Below are 20,314 nucleotides of genomic sequence, written 5' to 3' on the forward strand. Positions count from 1 at the left end.
GCTGAGGAGAATTGGAATTTCTGCAGGGAAGTAAAAATCCAGCCCATGGTAAACTCAGAAAAATGTGTTATCCTACCCCCAAAATCCTATAGATGTGAAAAAAATATTATGAGCTATGCCTGAAAAAAAGATAGACAGAAATATCAAATCTATGAAATGTAATTTATGTAGAAAGAAAAACCTATATGAGACCTGATTGAATTCCAGGTATGTAGTACATTCCTAATGAATAGCCATGGCCATTTAATTTTATGTTAAATGGTTAATCATAGGGTTCTAATTCTCCTTATTATGGTTTTTTAAAAAAAAATGCAAATGTTACGTGTACTGGGTGTGCAAACAGTGGGGAGAATATATGTTAGGTTAAATTTCTCCAGAAAAAGAGGCTGCTTCATTAACTCCAGCTTCCAAAATATAAGCTCAGAAGTACTGTTTTCTTAAAGGTTTTGATTTCTGAAAACTTAAAGCATAAGGCAATTTTGGATTTCCATCCCGAGTATCTCTCTCTCTTTTAATGAAACATGAGAGCAGCTACAACACCATTGGTTGTATCTTTAGAGACAGGTCAGAGGAAAAAAACAGCTTTATTTCCAAAGGGATAATGCCTGATTGTGTAAGGGCAAGACCAAAGGGACAGATGGAGGGGATCAGGGGGAAAAGAAATTGTCCTCGGAAAGGTACAGTCACAAGTCTCCAAGTTTGCTTAAGGAGGTGATGTCTCAGAACTATGGTGGCCGGTGATACATGAACAGAGGCCATTAAAGGTGCATAGCCTGGGTCACAATATCATCTGGAGTTAGCATATTCTGGTAATTAAAAATTCATTATTGCTTATTATCATCGAGTTAGCAGATTTCTTTTGAAATCACAACCAATCGTGATAAGATAGTACTGCTAATGCCTTGCTCTGACGTTATTAAAAACTCTAATTCGTAGTTTGGGTAACCTAGCTGTGCCCCATGTCATGGTATTAATGCAGAAAGGGGAAAATCTGGATCAAATTTCCTGCATCATGGACATTCAAAACAAGAGCAATATTGCTGCCAATCAAATCGGCAAACCTGTTCTGATTCAAAGACCAGATTTTTGGATTAAAAATTTGCAATCAGATCAGGTCTTGGAGGATGCAAAGCTATGTGGAACAGGCAGTATTAAACATTTCAAAAGTCTAGCATCGCCACTCGGAGGTTTTCCACAGTGGCTTCTGGAACCACAGTTACCTTTGAAGTGTTTGAAGCTGTGTGTCTCAGTGGCTTCTTGTGGGGACACATTTGACTTCACTGAACAGTACAAAGCTGATAAAAAAATACGCAGCTGAATGACACTGCGGGTGCATCACTATAATACTCATCTGCATTTCCCAACTCTGTCCCCAAATTCACAGAGGGACTATTAATAAGTATGTTTATAATATGGATGAAAGATACTATAAAAGACAGTCTAGCTTCAGACACACACTTGGGACAGAATCTGTTTGAAATCACCCCAGACAGAAGGTGGTCATCCCTGCACTCCCAAATGGCAATTACAGAAACCACCAAGTAGTTATAATACACTGTGAAATGGGACTTTTTTTTTTTTTCCTTTTTAACAAAGAGCCGATGTTTCTTTTATAACCGGAACCACTTCAAACTGAGTTTTCCTTGGAGTTCCAGATTTAAGATGACCTGTGGTTGAAGGAAGCACGTCAGCGTATGTTTGCAGTAATAAAAATCTTCCCACTATCTAACTTAAATCTGCTTTGTCCCCTCAAGGTAAGTCTGCCCGCTGCCTCCCTGGGGCCCTTGAGTGTCCGGAGTGCTGTGGCGGTTCTCCCAGAGATGAGAATATGGTCTGGCTTTATCTTTAGAGCATCTTTAAAATATAGATTACAAGACAGAGGCTGACTACAGAGCACTGCAGTGTGGTATTTAGAGAACGCTGAGCTCTGCAGACAGAAGCCTGCCGCTACATTAATTCATCTCGCACCATTTTCTGTTCTCATTATAATTTTATCTTAGGAATTAATACATTCTGCCATTTTCTATTCTGGTTACAATCTAGAGAAATCCGTGAGGCTGAATACATTTTGTACCACTTTGTTCTGCTTATAATGTTAAGATGTTTTCAAGAATGGATTAGTTCAATGCCACTCTCCCTACTTTATCTTGAGATTAAGAATTTAAACAGTCAGGAAACTTCATCCGGTGTCAGTGGTAATGTGTTTCTAGCACAAAGATGGTATGAAAAAGAGAAAGCAGGGAAATTGGTTTATTGGTCTTTGGTTTGGCTTTTGTTTTTAAAGGTGTGTTGACCTCCCAGAAATTTTAAAGACAACTTGGAAAAACTAAATTTAAAAATAACCGAGGTCATGTTAATTGGATGATAAGGCTTTTAGAAAAAAGATAATTTCTCATCATGAGTCACACTTTTTCCTAAGTAAGCAAATAAAAATCCCTCCATTACAATTACATTAAAAAAAATTTTTTTTAAAGCCCTAATAGTTGAAAGTATACACACACATACACACACACACACACACACAAAAGAACGTACACAAAAATTCTAAGAAAGATTCAAAATTAGACCAAAATGTAAAAATATCCTCTGAGCACTATAATCACTGAAGTGGCTAAGCCATTTTGAAGAATTATATAATAATCAAAAGGTCACTTGTCCATCAAAATCAAACTGGTAAAAGTGATTTTTTTTTAATGTAGGATTGGAAGGGGGTGCTCAAAATAATGGAAAACCATCCAGTTTGGGGTAATATGACATTTTTGCTTTGTTAAATTAAAGGACCAGTCCTTGTTCTGACTGAAAGTCCAAGTGTATAGTGAGGACCACAGCCCACCCTTCAAATATGAGCCAAGACTGATGATTGGCCAGGGGAAGGTATGCATGCTAACTGCAGTAGGATGAAAACTGTCAGCTTAAGCTATTTCTCATCCTTTACCTGCTGGCCTTCCCTCCCAGGCGCTCTCCCATGCCCCTCAGTGGCTATTTGGGATTTTAACCCTCTTTAAAAGCTCCTTCCTTTCCAGTTTCTCCTTGTTCTCTCCAAAAAACCATAACTTCTTTTTGCAGAAAGAAAAAAAAAGTCATCATAGGATTCCCCTATGCTACAGCATACCACAAATGTGTCTAAGTCCATTCCTTCTTTCTTTTCGGCCCTGCTCCCTTGGCAGCAGTCCAGGCAAGGGGTTGGGTCTTCCTCTTGTGTCTGGGGCAAGACTCATTCCGTGTGGTCAGTCTAAACTATGGCACCACCTCCAAGGCTCCCTCCATCAAGTCCCTGGCTCTCATTGCCGAACATTTCCACCTCCCTTCTGCTGTGCAAGCTGACCCCTGGGTAGACCCAAGATCTCAGGCCTCTCAGTTCCATAAAACATAATACCAAACAAATGTCTAAATGGTTTTAATCCCAAATATTACTCAGATTACCTCTGTCTTATTACCCTTTACAGCCTAACTTCCTCTTCTCCCACTTATTTCTGACCCTCTTTCTACAGTGTGGGTTCTGCCCCACCATCCCACAGAAACTGCTTTCCTGACCCTAGAGTCACAGGTGGCTCCAGTGTTCACGTCTGATGGACACGCCCCAAGCTTCCGTCATTATCTGAATTCTCCACAGCCTTGGCACTGCACACTCCTTCTTCCTGCTTGAAGCATTTCTTTGGCTTCGGGGACAGTATCGTCTCTTAATTCTGTGCCTCCGTCTGTCTGGCTGTTCTTCTCAGTTTCCTTTGTTGGTCCTTTTGCTCTCCCCTAAAATGCTGCTGTGCCCCAGGGTTCCATTGTCAGCCATCTGGTTCTCTTTCTTTCTCTGTGCCATGTGAACAAACTCGCCTAAATCTATGGCTTCTCTGTTTCTTGTATCTTTATAACTTCCAAATCCAAGGCTTTGTTCCAGCCTGTCTGCTGAGCCCCTGACTCACTGACTCCTGTGTCCTTGTTTGTGTATCTCGGGATCAGCTCAGCTACTCTCATTGACATCACTACCCCTTCTTAAGTCCCAGCCAGGTCTGTGCTGGCTGATGCGTGGAGGTAAGATACGGGAGTTCATGTCGCTTGTAAACAGCTCTCCGAGTGATGGTATCATTTTTCACAACCAGGCAGATAAGAAACAAAAGACAAAAACAACCCCAAATGACTCAATTTCTGTTATTTGTTAAGCCCTTGGATGAGAACATATTAGAATTTCCCCCAATTAAATCAGGCTGTCTTACGAATAAGCTAAATATCAATGAGCTTACCATGCATGTTACCACTTTCATACTGAAGCCTACCCATTCCATCCCCTTTACCTGGTACTTTGAAACTCTTAAGTCCTTTGTTCTCAGAAGGTGAATTTAGCCAGAATTTTCAGGTTAGAGTTTACCTGGTGACACTGGGACAGGAGCAGGAGATAGAATCAGAGAATCATTCCAAAGATCAGAAAAGAGTTAGCATGGCAGTAGTCTTTTTTAAGAGTTTTGAAGTAAGACTAGTTTTCCTGTCAGGAAACCAAACAATAAAACATCTTAAAATCAACTCTCAAGACACTTAACATCCATTTTATACTCAGGGAAGATTTCAACCAGCTACAAGTGTATAATTTAAAAATTCAGCTTATTCAGCAGCGTGAATATGGAGAAGGTAATTGTATGTCACCAATTTAGAAACATCAATTGGAAGAGAAGTTATCCAAGTTCCCTCATGGTATTTAGGATAAGGTTAAAGAGAAGGAAACATCTTTTATAAATATGTGAAGAAAAGAGGCTAGGGTTATTTCTATCCACTGTTTATATTTAATTGCCTCTTTTATTCTAAAACTACACCATTGTTGCTATTTGAGGCTTAAATGCAACCTACAATAAACAAGGAAATGAACAAACCCTGCCTCTAAAGTGTCCAACTAAAGTCGATTTTAAAAACTCTCCAATGGAGGTTCTTCCAAAGAGGAAGCATTGACTTTTGTTGCCTGGATAAGCAATTTTTGAAACAAGCCTACCATCCGAAAACACTCAGACTCAATGGTGATGTGGGAAACAAAGGCACAAGGAAATGTAGATGAATAAATATCCTTACAACCTGCAACCCCTTGACAAACACTTGAGGCAGGCTGTTATAAAGTTCCTCTGGGACGCTCCCAAATGTCTTAATGTTAATGCCTTGCTCAAGGGGAAAACAACCTTAGTTTGAGGATAGGGAGGCCTTAGGTATCCTGTGAGTCTTCTTTAGCATATTAAAGTCCTTTCAGAACTTCTCTTACCTTTCTTCTCCCAACCGCAAAGTATAAAATCAGGTGCCCCTCATAATTCTAGGGTGGCCAGGAGCAGCAGATGGCAGCAGCCCTTTCTGCCCATGGGTCCTGTCCCCTTGCTTTAATAAAACCACTGTTTTGCACCAAAGGCATCTCAAGAATTCTTTCTTGGCTGTCAGCTCCGGACCTCACCCCGCCAAACCTCACCTATATTCCAAAACTACGTCACATGGTACCCTCCAAAGAAGATACTTGATTCTCGTTGGAAGTGGAGTAGCTGATTTACCATTCCTTCTTCTGTGGACTTAACACAGATGGGACTTTAATGAAATATAATTTTAAATGACACTGGCTATTAAAATGTTATTCCGTGTGAACGCAAGACTTTGTGACTGAACGTAGGAACAGACATCTTCAGGCCTTCCGTCCATTTTCCTTAAATTTCCAAAACCAGATTTTCCACCGCCTAGGAGAAGAACAGTCCTTCGTTGCTCAGGGACCACTGTTAGCAGTGCAGGCGAAGTAGTTCACTCTCCCATCTCATTCAATCCCTGTTCTCTGTAGCACTGGTGACAATTAACTCTAATTGTAATGGCAGCCAGTCTGATGGAGACTCTGGGCTGTTAGGGATGAAGCTGAAACCACTATACACTCATTTCCCCAAAGACCCTGGACCTTCAGGGGGTAATGACTTTGTCATTATACCCAGAGCCAAAATTCAGCGGATAGACTAAAGGTTAACAGTTCTATTTTCCATTACCCAGCAGCCCCGGCTTGTCGTTCCTATTCATGTTGTGGTAGTCTCAAATAAGTCCTGTGTCAAATTTCTTACTGTTTCCAGCTTAGAAGACTTTCTTTTTAGTGGGAAACAACCTTTCTCCCTCCCTCCCCACCGAAAAATAAATTTTAGGAGGGCTAAATGAGGGAAAGTGCATTAGAGCTAGGCTAAAAGATAGTATAAGATTTTGACATATTTAAACAAGGAAAAGAAAAAAGTAAGTACATGTCAGCTCCAACAAGAAAAAACAGAACAGTCTTACTTTTCCCCACTATATTATAGGTTCCATCAGTGGCTAAAAAGACTGTTAACATTTTTCTTTTGCATTTCTTTATGTAACACCCTTACTACAGTATCATGTAAAATAGGGGCATAAACATATATTGTTCATTTAAAACTAAGCATTTAGTTATAGTCCAGGGATTACTGTAGGAAGTTGGTAAATGGATCCCTGAGGCCATGGAAACCAGATTTTTTTTTTTTTTTTTGGTTCCCATCAGACTCATTTCCAAACCCTGTGGGGGTTTATCAAGTTGGGTTTCAAGTGTCCTGATCCATTCAGACTCCAATTAACTTGCATTGTTACGTTGGTTTTCATTCAAGCCTGTGTTGCTCATCTCCAGCGAGAAGAAAACCAACTGAGGAAGCGAGGCTAAAGAAAGTAGTGGCTGGGAATTTGTTATACACACACACACACACACACACACACACACACACACCAACCAACCAAACAAGCAAACAGGTTTCCACGTGTAGGTTAAAACATCCTAAGCTTCTTTGACTCTTAGAAGCAGAATCTCTGATAACCTCCCAGTGCCTCGGCTCAGGGGTAACAACAAAGGTGGATACCCATCCCATGGATTTGACAGAATCAGGGATCCCGCTTGGCAGGCCCACTAGATGCAAGCGGATTTTTAGAGCACACATCCAGGGACTGGAGAGGGACTTAGGCTGGATTTCTTTACTGCCACCCTGTCCCTTTCTTCTGCCCTGTATTTACACTTTTTCTCATGTCTGTCCCATAGAGTCAACTGCAAGGCTGTTGAAAAAGAATTTTCTTTTGCTCCCATCAGACACTTGGTCATCCTTAACCACAGTCAGCTTTACTTAAACCCATGGCTGGCTTCAAAAGGGAAAGCCCGGGGTGGGGAGTGGGGCAGAAAAAGGGGAAGAAAGGGTTAAACAACATGCAGACAGTAGGTAGGCAACTTGAAAGTTTTTACAATGGGAGATGCTGACTCCCCCGGCAGCAAAATCGAACAGGTACTGTAAAGAGGACCTAGACCTGAGTGAATCATGAGTAATAATCTTTGAGTGGAACAAATACACCTGGGTAGGCACTTTAGCAAGGCTTAAACAGTGTGGCCTGTGTGCCTTCTAGAGTGTTTATTACATTTCTTTTACAGAAATCCCCCTTACATTAAAAATTATTTTATATGCATGCAAGTTTATGATCTTTTCCATACATGCTCTGATGTTATTATTTATAAATATTTGATGATTCAGATGACCAAAATATATTTCTTTTTTTTAAATTTTTTATTTTTTTATAAACATGTATTTTTATCCCCAGGGGTACAGGTCTGTGAATCACCAGGTTTACACACTTTACAGCACTCACCAAAGCATATACCCTCACCAATGTCCATAACCCCACCCCCCCTTCTCCCAACCCCCCTCCCCCCAGCAACACTCAGTTTGTTTTGTAAGATTAAGAGTCACTTATGGTTTGTCTCCCTCCAATCCCATCTTGTTTCATTGATTCTTCTCCTACCCACTTCTGCCCCCATGTTGCATCACCACTTCCTCATATCAGGGATACCATATGATAGTTGTCTTTCTCTGCTTGACTTATTTCGCTAAGCATGATATGCTCTAGTTCCATCCATGTTGTCGCAAATGGCAAGATTTCATTTCTTTTGATGGCTGCATAGTATTCCATTGTGTATATATACCACATCTTCTTGATCCATTCATCTGTTGATGGACATCTAGGTTCTTTCCATAGTTTGGCTATTGTGGACATTGCTGCTATAAACATTCGGGTGCACGTGCCCCTTTGGATCACTATGTTTGTATCTTTAGGGTAAATACCCAATAGTGCAATTGCTGGGTCATAGGGCAGTTCTATTTTCAACATTTTGAGGAACCTCCATGCTGTTTTCCAGAGTGGCTGCACCAGCTTGCATTCCTACCAACAGTGTAGGAGGGTTCCCCTTTCTCCGCATCCTTGCCAGCATCTGTCATTTCCTGACTTGTTTATTTTAGCCATTCTGACTGGTGTGAGGTGATATCTCATTGTGGTTTTGATTTGTATTTCCCTGATGCCGAGTGATATGGAGCACTTTTTCATGTGTCTGTTGGCCATCTGGATGTCTTCTTTGCAGAAATGTCTGTTCATGTCCTCTGCCCATTTCTTGATTGGATTATTTGTTCTTTGGGTGTTGAGTTTGCTAAGTTCTTTATAGATTCTGGACACTAGTCCTTTATCTGATATGTCGTTTGCAAATACCTTCTCTCATTCTGTTAGTTGTCTTTTGATTTTGTTCACTGTTTCCTTTGCTGTGCAAAAGCTTTTGATCTTGATGAAATCCCAATAGTTCATTTTTGCCCTTGCTTCCCTTGCCTTTGGCGATGTTCCTAGGAAGATGTTGCTGCGGGTGAGGTCGAAGAGGTTGCTGCCTGTGTTGTCCTCAAGGATTTTGATGGATTCCTTTTGCACATGGAGGTCCTTCATCCATTTTGAGTCTATTTTCATGTGTGGTGTAAGGAAATGGTCCAATTTCGTTTTTCTGCATGTGGCTGTCCAATTTTTCCAACACCATTTATTGAAGAGGCTGTCTTTTTTCCATTGGACATTCTTTCCTGCTTTGTCGAAGATTAGTTGACCATAGAGTTGAGGGTCTATTTCTGGGCTCTCTATTTTGTTCCATTGATCTATGTGTCTGTTTTTGTGCCAGTACCATGCAGTCTTGATGATGACAGCTTTGTAATAGAGCTTGAAGTCCGGAATTGTGATGCCACCAACTTTGGCTTTCTTTTTCAATATCCCTTTGGCTATTCGAGGGACCAAAATATATTTCTCATAGATGTTTGGTCTTAATTCACAGTTGTTGTGGAGCACTTTCCCAAACCTTTGAAATTTCCTGTCTTGAGAACTCTAGATGTATCTATTGCTATGTTAATGAGGAGACTTTTAGAAAGCACCTGAAGTTGGCCCTGGTTGCCAGTGGAGTCAATTAGGGGATTTCAGTCCCACGCCCTGAACTCCAGAGCTGGAGTTTCAGTCCCACGCCCTGAACTCCAGAGCTGGAGTTCAGGCATCATCAGCCAATGATTTAGTGAATCTGGCCTGCATTAGGTAGTGAAGCCTCCATAAAAACTCCCAGGTTCAGAACACTTCTGGGTTTGAGTTTGCTGAGCTTCCAGGAGAAGGGCAAGTACGGAGGGTCCTTTCCCTCCAGCTTGCTCTGTGCATCTCTTCCACCTGGCTGTTTCTGAGTTATGTCTTCAACAATAAACCCGTGGCCTAGTGAGTAAAATGTTTTCTTCATTATTTGAGCTACTCTAGCAAATGAATCAAATCCTAGGAGGCAGTCATGGGAAGCTCCGAGCTAGAGCTGGTTGGTCAGAAGTCCAAGCAATGACCTGGAATTGTGACTGATATATCCTGAGTTAGAAGGGGTGTTGGAACCTCCAGCTCTGTAGATGGTTGGTCAGAAACACAGGTTACAACCTGGGCTTGTGTTTGGTGTGGGTGGACTCTGACCTATCCCTTGGTAGATAGGATCAGAATGGAGTTGAATTGTAATGCGCCCAGCAAAGCCTGGAGCCTTGCTTGATGGTGGGAGTGGGGAGGTGAGGTAGGGTGTTGGAGAAGCTCCTCCCCCTCACAAATTAGAATTGGAATCTGGACACGTTTACATGCCAGTGCTCAGATAATGGCAAGAATGGTATCCTTGCTTACTGGGCCTACATACTTGGTGTTGGACTAAGCATTTTACTTGCCTTATCTCAGTGTATTTTCACAATGATTCTTTAAGAGAATGTGTCCTTAGGATGCTTATTTGTGACATATACAATCCCCTTATTTAAGAAAACTTAGGATGACTTGCTCAGTGTCACATGTTAACCACTAAGTGGTGGCATAGTGAGGACTCAATCTTAAGATGTCTAGTTCCAATACCATTTTCTTTTTTCTTTTTTTTAAAGATTTTATTAATTTTATTTGACAGATTTACCACAAGCAGATGGAGAGGCAGGCAGAGAGAGAGAGAGAGGGAAGCAGGCTCCCCGCTGAGCAGAGAGCCCGATGCGGGACTCGATCCCAGGACCCTGAGATCATGACCTGAGCTGAAGGCAGCGGCTGAACCCACTGAGCCACCCAGGCGCCACCAATACCATTTTCTTAATCTTTACCCAGCACTGTTCTCGGGCACATCTGAAGACATACTTGATCTGAACATCAGATTTTTCAGTTTAATGAGGAGATTGGATGATATCATCTCCCAGATCTAAAATGATCTGATAAATAAAGCCCTGCTAACTTAGCAGGAAACGGGAATGCTCCTGAGCCCTTTCCCAACAGCTTATTGAAAACCCTGACAATTCCAAGATGTGGGAGAGCAGCAGGCAGCTCTCATCTTCATTAAGTGGGAGTTCAAGATCTATAACCAGCTCTTAAACCTGTGGTTAGAACTCCAGATGTATTTGAATACATGAATTCCTCATGTATTCAGTAGATCTTAGAATGTCTGACGTGCTATCTCAGGAAAAGAACACCTCTCTAGATTCCATATGTCAGCTATAAACCCTGTCTTTCTGTGCCCCTTCTAATAGGAAACCCCTATGAGTGTTCTCAACTTACTTTCACTCTTGTCTCCAGTTTATTTCTCAGCCTACTTTAATTGGACTTTATCCCATCCATCCAAAGAAATCTCCCTCAAGATTATCCTCAGCCTCCTTGATGTTCTTCATCTGGCCAGCCCTGAAGACAGACTGTAGTACCTTGAGACAGAAGAAAAGGTAAGAAAAACCAGAATCTACATATCAAAACAATGCTTTGTGAACCATCTTTACTGAAACTCCTAAGCTAAGTGCAAAAGAAATACACATCATAAAACGTACACATCCTTTAAACAGATATACATTATTTTCCATAAACTCTTTTTTAATGTATATATATTTTTAAATTTGATGGAGAGATCACTAGTAGGCAGAGAGGCAGGCAGAAAGAGAGGGGGAAGCAGGCTCCCTGCTGAGCAGTGAGCCCAATGTGGGGCTTGATCCCAGGACGCTAGGATCCTGACCTGAGCTGAAGGCAGGGGCTCAACCCACTGAACCACCCAGGCGCCCCTCCATAAACTCTTAATACTACAAAAGTTTCTTGCCTTACTACACTATGTTAAAGAAAATGGGTGGTTTAGATTTTATTCAAACAAATGCACCCTCCAGTTTCACTATTGCTACGTATTCTTCTTCTTCTTCTTTTTTTTTTTTTAAAGATTTTATTTATTTATTTGTCAGAGAGAGAGAGAGACAGAGGGAGAACACAGGCAGGCAGAGCGGCAGGCACAGGCAGAGAGAGAAGCAGGCTCCCCACTGAGCAAGGAGCCTGATGCGGGACTCAATCCCAGGACCCTGGGATCATGACCTGAGCGGAAGGCAGCGGCTTAACCAACTGAGCCACCCAGGCATCCTGCTACGTATTATTCTAACATTTACTGAAGTTAGCTTATAGATTCCAACATTTTGTAGCTATGGAGCTCATCTTTCCTCATACTCAGGAAAAAAAAAAAAAAAACAGATTAGTGGGTTAATGACTGACCTGTGGTAACACAGCTGGTCTTGGTAGACCTGGGACTAGCAGCCAAGTTTCCGAATTGAGAGCCAGAGTCCCTCAGTAATACCATGGTCCTTTGATACATTTCAAAACAGGAGTAGATTTGACAATGAGATATGCCTTTTATAAGTCAGTAAATGGTAACAAGATAATAATCAAAAGGGAGAAATGAGAATCTCTCCTCCCTAACTCCCCTATTCCTAACCCAGTGTATGTTTTGGCTACTTGGGAGGTAGTCCCAAGTCATTTTTTAGTTAACTATGGTAATTGGGTTTGCAAATGTTTTACCATTTTAAAAATTAGATTAACTCAAGGTTGTACCATTAATAACCACTTTTATTCAATTGCATCCTGATGGGTCTCATGAGTAGCTAGCAAATAAATGGGAGGTGGAGTAAAGCTAGTGTACCAGGAAGTTGGCCTAACATGTAGCATGTTGTAGTGATGCCTGGCCTGCCATTTGTCTTCCCTAGTGGAATTGGAATGTGCACTTGGCATTGTCATCATTATGTTCCCCAAAGCAGTGGTTTATTGATGGACAAGAGGCAGCTTAGATGTTTCTTAAGAGAAATTCTCACACTGCTTAGCTTTTCTTAATAGTAAGCACATTAAACATTGGCAAAGAATTCTTCTGCAACAGGAAAGTTTGGAAACAAATTTTCCTAAAAGCTCTTGGTTGGAGGACCAGTAAGGGGCATAGCTTTTCAAACAAATCCCATTCATATGGCCATGAGCCAAATGAATGGGATTGGACCACACTGGTAAGATGAAGAGGTGTCTTCTTTGGACTGAAGAGATCAGTTGTATAAGTAACACTGAGCTTTTCTTACTCACTTGAAACATGGCACTATGCTTAAAATGGGGTTGGTGTATCCTTGACCAAAATCTTGTTTTAGGTTCTGAAATTAATGACATGAAGAAAGGGAGAAACTACCCTCCTTCTATTCCCTGAAGGCCAGAACAGCAGGTGTGCCTATTTTCAGAGGTAAGTGAAATATTTGCCAAATCATTTGGCACATATCAACTCAAAATGTGCCAAATTACCTGTCAAGGCTGAACAGCCTTTTTAAAAGAAAGATAAATGTCCTTCCATACACATTTGCATGGATCCACAGTGCCATCCAGTGGCTCATTATGTTGGTCACAAGTGTGCTGGGTTCCATTTGTCTCCTAGGGTTTCTATCCAAGCTGACCACCCTTGCCTTGGCATTGGTTCCTTTGATTCCCAGAGACTTTGGGGCATGAGTGGTTCAGTGGTAGAATTCTCGCCTGCCCAGAGACTTTGGGGCCCGGTAAAGCGCAATGGTTGCCTTTAAAATGAGGTGGGTTGGAGGAGAGTTGCTGTCAGGTTTGGATAGCATGTCTATGGTGTCCTGATTAGGAGTTGCCTATAGGATTTTCTAAGCAGTAAATGTCCAAGTACCTTCTTCCGTTGAATCAACACCAAGAGACACCTACTTAACAAACCCAGATCTTTGTGTTTAGTCTATAGCCTTGCTAACCTTAAAGGTACTGGACCAGCTAGAGTATGGCAACCTATTCCATTATAGTTCTGGTTTTGGTAAACAGTCTTGAGTTAAGCTTTTAATTATGTGCAATTTTTCTTTTAACATGCCTTTTTTTAAAACATTGAATCTGTCTTTAAAAAGAATACAAGGAGTTCTGGACTATAGAAGCTGATGAAAAGTAGATGAAGGGGAAGGAAGGTAGCAAGTGATGAAGGGTGGAAGAGCAAAGGGAGAGAGGAGACAGTCTTGACTATCTTCTGTTCGGACAACTCAAATGTCACACTGACACTTCCTCTTCTAATATCAGTTTCTAGAAACTGGAGAGCAAACAGGGATTTTGAAGAGCAGTAGATCACATGGTGACAATAGCAGCTGTTTATTACCATAAAGAGAGCTCTCACTGAAGAAACAAGAACCTGGGTGGGAACTGTTGATCAATACAAATAGGTTGATTCTCTTCCCATTGGCTTTCCCGGCATCTGCCCACAATTGACAGAGACTTGTAATGTAGTTCAGCTTCAAAATCTCTAAACCTGTCAGGCCATATTTAGACATTTCAGTTTGTCCCTTCTTCTATAACTTTTGAAAAAGATCCCATGAAGAAAACGTGAGCTGCTCTAATGAGCAGGCTGTTTTCCTTCCCAAATAAATTTAATGCACGTGGTCCCAATCACAGTAGACCTAGGTAAGCCATACCACTGGAGGCTATACCCTTGATTTTTCACTCACTATTCAATCTTACTTGGCTTTAATACATTGTATAAAATAGCCAGAAATGAAGGATTCTTAGAAATCATCATCAAGGCTAATAGCCCCAATTTAAAATTGAGGCCCATTTCCCAGTTGGCATCTTCTAAGCAAGTACAAGTTTTTGGCCTAGAATAAGAAGACCTAATAGAAAACGGGTTAATTACTTCGACATTTTTGACAATAAAGAAATATCCCAAAACTTGGTATCACCAAATAACGTAATCTGAGTTTGGTGGAAAAAGTAAGAATAGTGTAATTACATAGGTTTCCAATCTTGCTCCATTCCAGGAGCGAGTATGAAATTTTCGGTGATAAATGAAAGCACTTTGCCATTTGCATTGTGGAAATGTGAGATTCCGGGTTGCCTAGCTCGGGTTCTTTGGTGCCCATGGTGACATAGACTCACTCATTTGGACTTTGAATCCTTGTAGTGGGGAAAAGCGCGTTTTTCTGGATTATTGCATCTGAGCTGGAGAAAGCCTTTTTTTAAAAAGTTGAGTATAGGTCCTCGCTCAAGTGGAGCTCAGCTCGGAGCTGCGCCAGCGCCTTCCGCCTGGGCCCGCGGTGCCAGACACCTGCCGAGTCCGAAGCGGGCGTCCGGCTGAGCCTTCGGTCCTCAAAAAATTTGGAAAATCTTCAATAGAAGTAACCATTGTTAATAAAAGTCTATTACCGGGTACTGAGTCAAGATGGCGGAGAAGTAGCAAGCTGAGACTGCTTCAGCTAGCCGGAGATCAGCTAGATAGCTTATCTAAAGATTGCAAACACCTGAAAATCCATCGGCAGATCGAAGAGAAGAAGAACAGCAATTCTGGAAACAGAAAAATAACCACTTTCTGAAAGGTGTTTTCTTTTTTTAAAAATTCTTTTCTTTTCTTTTCTTTTTTTTTTTTCTTTTCTTTTTTTTTTTTTTTTTTTTTTTCTTTCTTCCTTTTTGAACCTCTTTTTATCCCCTTTCTCCCCACTCACGATTTTGGATCTCTTCTAATTTGGTTAAAGCATATTTTCCTGGGGTTGTTGCCACCCTTTTAGCATTTTACTTGCCCCTTCATTTACTCTTATCTGGACAAAATGACAAGACATAAAAATTCAACACAAAAAAAAGAACAAGAGGCAGTACCGAAGGCTAGGGACCTAATCAATACAGACATCGGTAATATGTCAGATCTAGAGTTCAGAATGACAATTCTCAAGGTTCTAGCCGGGCTCGAAAAAGGCATGGAAGATATTAGAGAAACCCTCTCGAGAGATATAAAAGCCCTTTCTGGAGAAATAAAAGAACTAAAATCTAACCAAGGTGAAATCAAAAAAGCTATTAATGAGGTGCAATCAAAAATGGAGGCTCTAACTGCTAGGATAAATGAGGCAGAAGAAAGAATTAGTGATATAGAAGACCAAATGACAGAGAATAAAGAAGCTGAGCAAAAGAGGGACAAACAGCTACTGGACCACGAGGGGAGAATTCGAGAGATAAGTGACACCATAAGACGAAACAACATTAGAATAATTGGGATTCCAGAAGAAGAAGAAAGAGAGAGGGGAGCAGAAGGTATACTGGAGAGAATTATTGGGGAGAATTTCCCCAATATGGCAAAGGGAACGAGCATCAAAATTCAGGAGGTTCAGAGAACGCCCCTCAAAAACAATAAGAATAGGCCCACACCCCGTCACCTAATAGTAAAATTTACAAGTCTCAGTGACAAAGAGAAAATCCTGAAAGCAGCCCGGGAAAAGAAGTCTGTAACATACAATGGTAAAAATATTAGATTGGCAGCTGACTTATCCACAGAGACCTGGCAGGCCAGAAAGAGCTGGCATGATATTTTCAGAGCACTAAACGAGAAAAACATGCAGCCAAGAATACTATACCCAGCTAGGCTATCATTGAAAATAGAAGGAGAGATTAAAAGCTTCCAGGACAAACAACAACTGAAAGAATTTGCAAATACCAAACCAGCTCTACAGGAAATATTGAAAGGGGTCCTCTAAGCAAAGAGAGAGCCTACAAGTGGTAGATCAGAAAGGAACAGAGACCATATACAGTAACAGTCACCTTACAGGCAATACAATGGCACTAAATTCATATCTCTCAATACTTACCCTGAATGTGAATGGGCTAAATGCCCCTGTCAAAAGACACAGGGTATCAGAATGGATTAAAAAACAAAACCCATCTATATGTTGCCTCCAAGAAACACATTTTAAGCCCGAAGACACCTCCAGATTTAAAGTGAGGGGGTGGAAAAGAATTTACCATGCTAATGGACATCAGAAGAAAGCAGGAGTGGCAATCCTTATATCAGATCAATTAGATTTTAAGCCAAAGACTATAATAAGAGATGAGGAAGGACACTATATCATACTCAAAGGGTCTGTCCAACAAGAAGATTTAACAATTTTAAATATCTATGCCCCCAATGTGGGAGCAGCCAACTATATAAACCAATTAATAACAAAATCAAAGAAACACATCAACAATAATACAATAATAGAAGGGGACTTTAACACTCCCCTCACTGAAATAGACAGGTCATCCAAGCAAAAGATCAGCAAGGAAATAAAGGCCTTAAACGACACACTGGACCAGATGGACATCACAGATATATTCAGAGCATTTCATCCCAAAGCAACAGAATACACATTCTTCTCTAGTGCACATGGAACATTCTCCAGAATAGATCACATCCTCGGTCCTAAATCAGGACTCAACCGGTATCAAAAGATTGGGATCATTCCCTGCATATTTTCAGACCACAATGCTCTAAAGCTAGAACTCAACCACAAAAGGAAGTTTGGAAAGAACCCAAATACATGGAGACTAAACAGTATCCTTCTAAAGAATGAATGGGTCAACCGGGAAATTAAAGAAGAATTGAAAAAAATCATGGAAACAAATGATAATGAAAATACAACGGTTCAAAATCTGTGGGACACAACAAAGGCAGTCCTGAGAGGAAAATATATAGCGGTACAAGCCTTTCACAAGAAACAAGAAAGGTCTCAGGTACACAACCTAACCCTACACCTAAAGGAGCTGGAGAAAGAACAAGAAAGAAACCCTAAGCCCAGCAGGAGAAGAGAAATCATAAAGATCAGAGCAGAAATCAATGAAATAGAAACCAAAAAAACAATAGAACAAATCAGCGAAACTAGGAGCTGGTTCTTTGAAAGAATTAATAAAATTGATAAACCCCTGGCCCGACTTATCAAAAAGAAAAGAGAAAGGACCCAAATAAATAAAATCATGAATGAAAGAGGAGAGATCACAACTAACACCAAAGAAATACAAACTATTATAAGAACATACTATGAGCAACTCTATGGCAATAAATTTGACAATCTAGAAGAAATGGATGCATTCCTAGAAACATATAAACTACCACAACTGAACCAGGAAGAAATAGAAAGCCTGAACAGACCCATAACCAGTAAGGAGATTGAAACAGTCATTAAAAATCTCCAAACAAACAAAAGCCCAGGGCCAGACGGCTTCCCGGGGGAATTCTACCAAACATTTAAAGAAGAACTAATTCCTATTCTCCTGAAACTGTTCCAAAAAATAGAAATGGAAGGAAAACTTCCAAACTCATTTTATGAAGCCAGCATCACCTTGATCCCAAAACCAGACAAGGATCCCACCAAAAAAGAGAGCTATAGACCGATATCCTTGATGAACACAGATGCGAAAATACTCAACAAAATACTAGCCAATAGGATTCAACAGTACATTAAAAAGATTATTCACCACGACCAAGTGGGATTTATTCCAGGGCTGCAAGGTTGGTTCAACATCCGCAAATCAGTCAATGTGATACAACACATCAATAAAAGAAAGAACAAGAACCATATGATACTCTCAATAGATGCTGAAAAAGCATTTGACAAAGTACAACATACCTTCCTGATCAAAACTCTTCAAAGTGTAGGGATAGAGGGCACATACCTCAATATCATCAAAGCCATCTATGAAAAACCCACCGCAAATATCATTCTCAATGGAGAAAAACTGAAAGCTTTTCCGCTAAGGTCAGGAACACGGCAGGGATGTCCATTATCACCACTGCTATTCAACATCGTACTAGAGGTTCTAGCCTCAGCAATCAGACAACAAAAGGAAATTAAAGGCATCCAAATCGGCAAAGAAGAAGTCAAATTATCACTCTTCGCAGATGATATGATACTATATGTGGAAAACCCAAAAGACTCCACTCCAAAACTGCTAGAACTTATACAGGAATTCAGTAAAGTGTCAGGATATAAAATCAATGCACAGAAATCAGTTGCATTTCTCTACACCAACAGCAAGACAGAAGAAAGAGATATTAAGGAGTCAATCCCATTTACAATTGCATCCAAAACCATAAGATACCTAGGAATAAACCTAACCAAAGAGACACAGAATCTATACTCAGAAAACTATAAAGTACTCATGAAAGAAATTGAGGAAGACACAAAGAAATGGAAAAATGTTCCATGCTCCTGGATTGGAAGAATAAATATTGTGAAAATGTCTATGCTACCTAAAGCAATCTACACATTTAATGCAATTCCTATCAAAGTACCATCCATCTTTTTCAAAGAAATGGAACAAATAATGCTAAAATTTATATGGAACCAGAAAAGACCTCGAATAGCCAAAGGGATATTGAAAAAGAAAGCCAACGTTGGTGGCATCACAATTCCGGACTTCAAGCTCTATTACAAAGCTGTCATCATCAAGACAGCATGGTACTGGCACAAAAACAGACACATAGATCAATGGAACAGAATAGAGAGCCCAGAAATAGACCCTCAAATCTATGGTCAACTAATCTTCGACAAAGCAGGAAAGAATGTCCAATGGAAAAAAGACAGCCTTTTCAATAAATGGTGCTGGGAAAATTGGACAGCCACATGCAGAAAAATGAAATTGGACCATTTCCTTACACCACACACAAAAATAGACTCAAAATGGATGAAGGACCTCAATGTACGAAAGGAATCCATCAAAATCCTTGAGGAGAACACGGGCAGCAACCTCTTCGACCTCTGCCGCAGCAACATCTTCCTAGGAACAACGCAAAAGGCAAGGGAAGCAAGGGAAAAAATGAACTACTGGGATTTCATCAAGATCAAAAGCTTTTGCACAGCAAAGGAAACAGTTAACAAAATCAAAAGACAACTGACAGAATGGGAGAAGATATTTGCAAACGACATATCAGATAAAGGACTAGTGTCCAGAATCTATAAAGAACTTAGCAAACTCAACACCCAAAGAACAAATAATCCAATCAAGAAATGGGCAGAGGACATGAACAGACATTTCTGCAAAGAAGACATCCAGATGGCGAACAGACACATGAAAAAGTGCTCCATATCACTCGGCATCAGGGAAATACAAATCAAAACCACAATGAGATATCACCTCACACCAGTCAGAATGGCTAAAATCAACAAGTCAGGAAATGACAGATGCTGGCGAGGATGCGGAGAAAGGGGAACCCTCCTACACTGTTGGTGGGAATGCAAGCTGGTGCAGCCACTCTGGAAAACAGCATGGAGGTTCCTCAAAATGTTGAAAATAGAACTGCCCTATGACCCAGCAATTGCACTATTGGGTATTTACCCTAAAGATACAAATGTAGTGATCCAAAGGGGCACATGCACCCGAATGTTTATAGCAGCAATGTCCACAATAGCCAAACTATGGAAAGAACCTAGATGTCCATCAACAGATGAATGGATCAAGAAGATGTGGTATATATACACAATGGAATACTATGCAGCCATCAAAAGAAATGAAATCTTGCCATTTGCAACAACATGGATGGAACTAGAGCGTATCATGCTTAGCGAAATAAGTCAAGCAGAGAAAGACAACTATCATATGATCTCCCTGATATGAGGAAGTGGTGATGCAACATGGGGGCTTAAGTGGGCAGAAGAAGAATCAATCAATGAAACAAAATGGAATTGGGAGGGAGACAAACCATAAGTGACTCTTAATCTCACAAAACAAACTGAGGGTTGCCGGGGGGAGGGGGTTTGGGAGAAGGGGTTGGGATTATGGACATTGGGGAGGGCATGTGATTTGGTGAGTGCTGTGAAGTGTGTAAACCTGGTGATTCACAGACCTGTACCCCTGGGGATAAAAATATATGTTTATAAAAAATAAAAAAATAAATAAATAAATAAATAAAAATTAAAAAAAAAAAAAAAAAGTTGAGTATAGT

This window comes from Mustela lutreola, chromosome 5 (assembly GCF_030435805.1).
Source record: "Mustela lutreola isolate mMusLut2 chromosome 5, mMusLut2.pri, whole genome shotgun sequence".
Taxonomy (NCBI): domain Eukaryota; kingdom Metazoa; phylum Chordata; class Mammalia; order Carnivora; family Mustelidae; genus Mustela; species Mustela lutreola.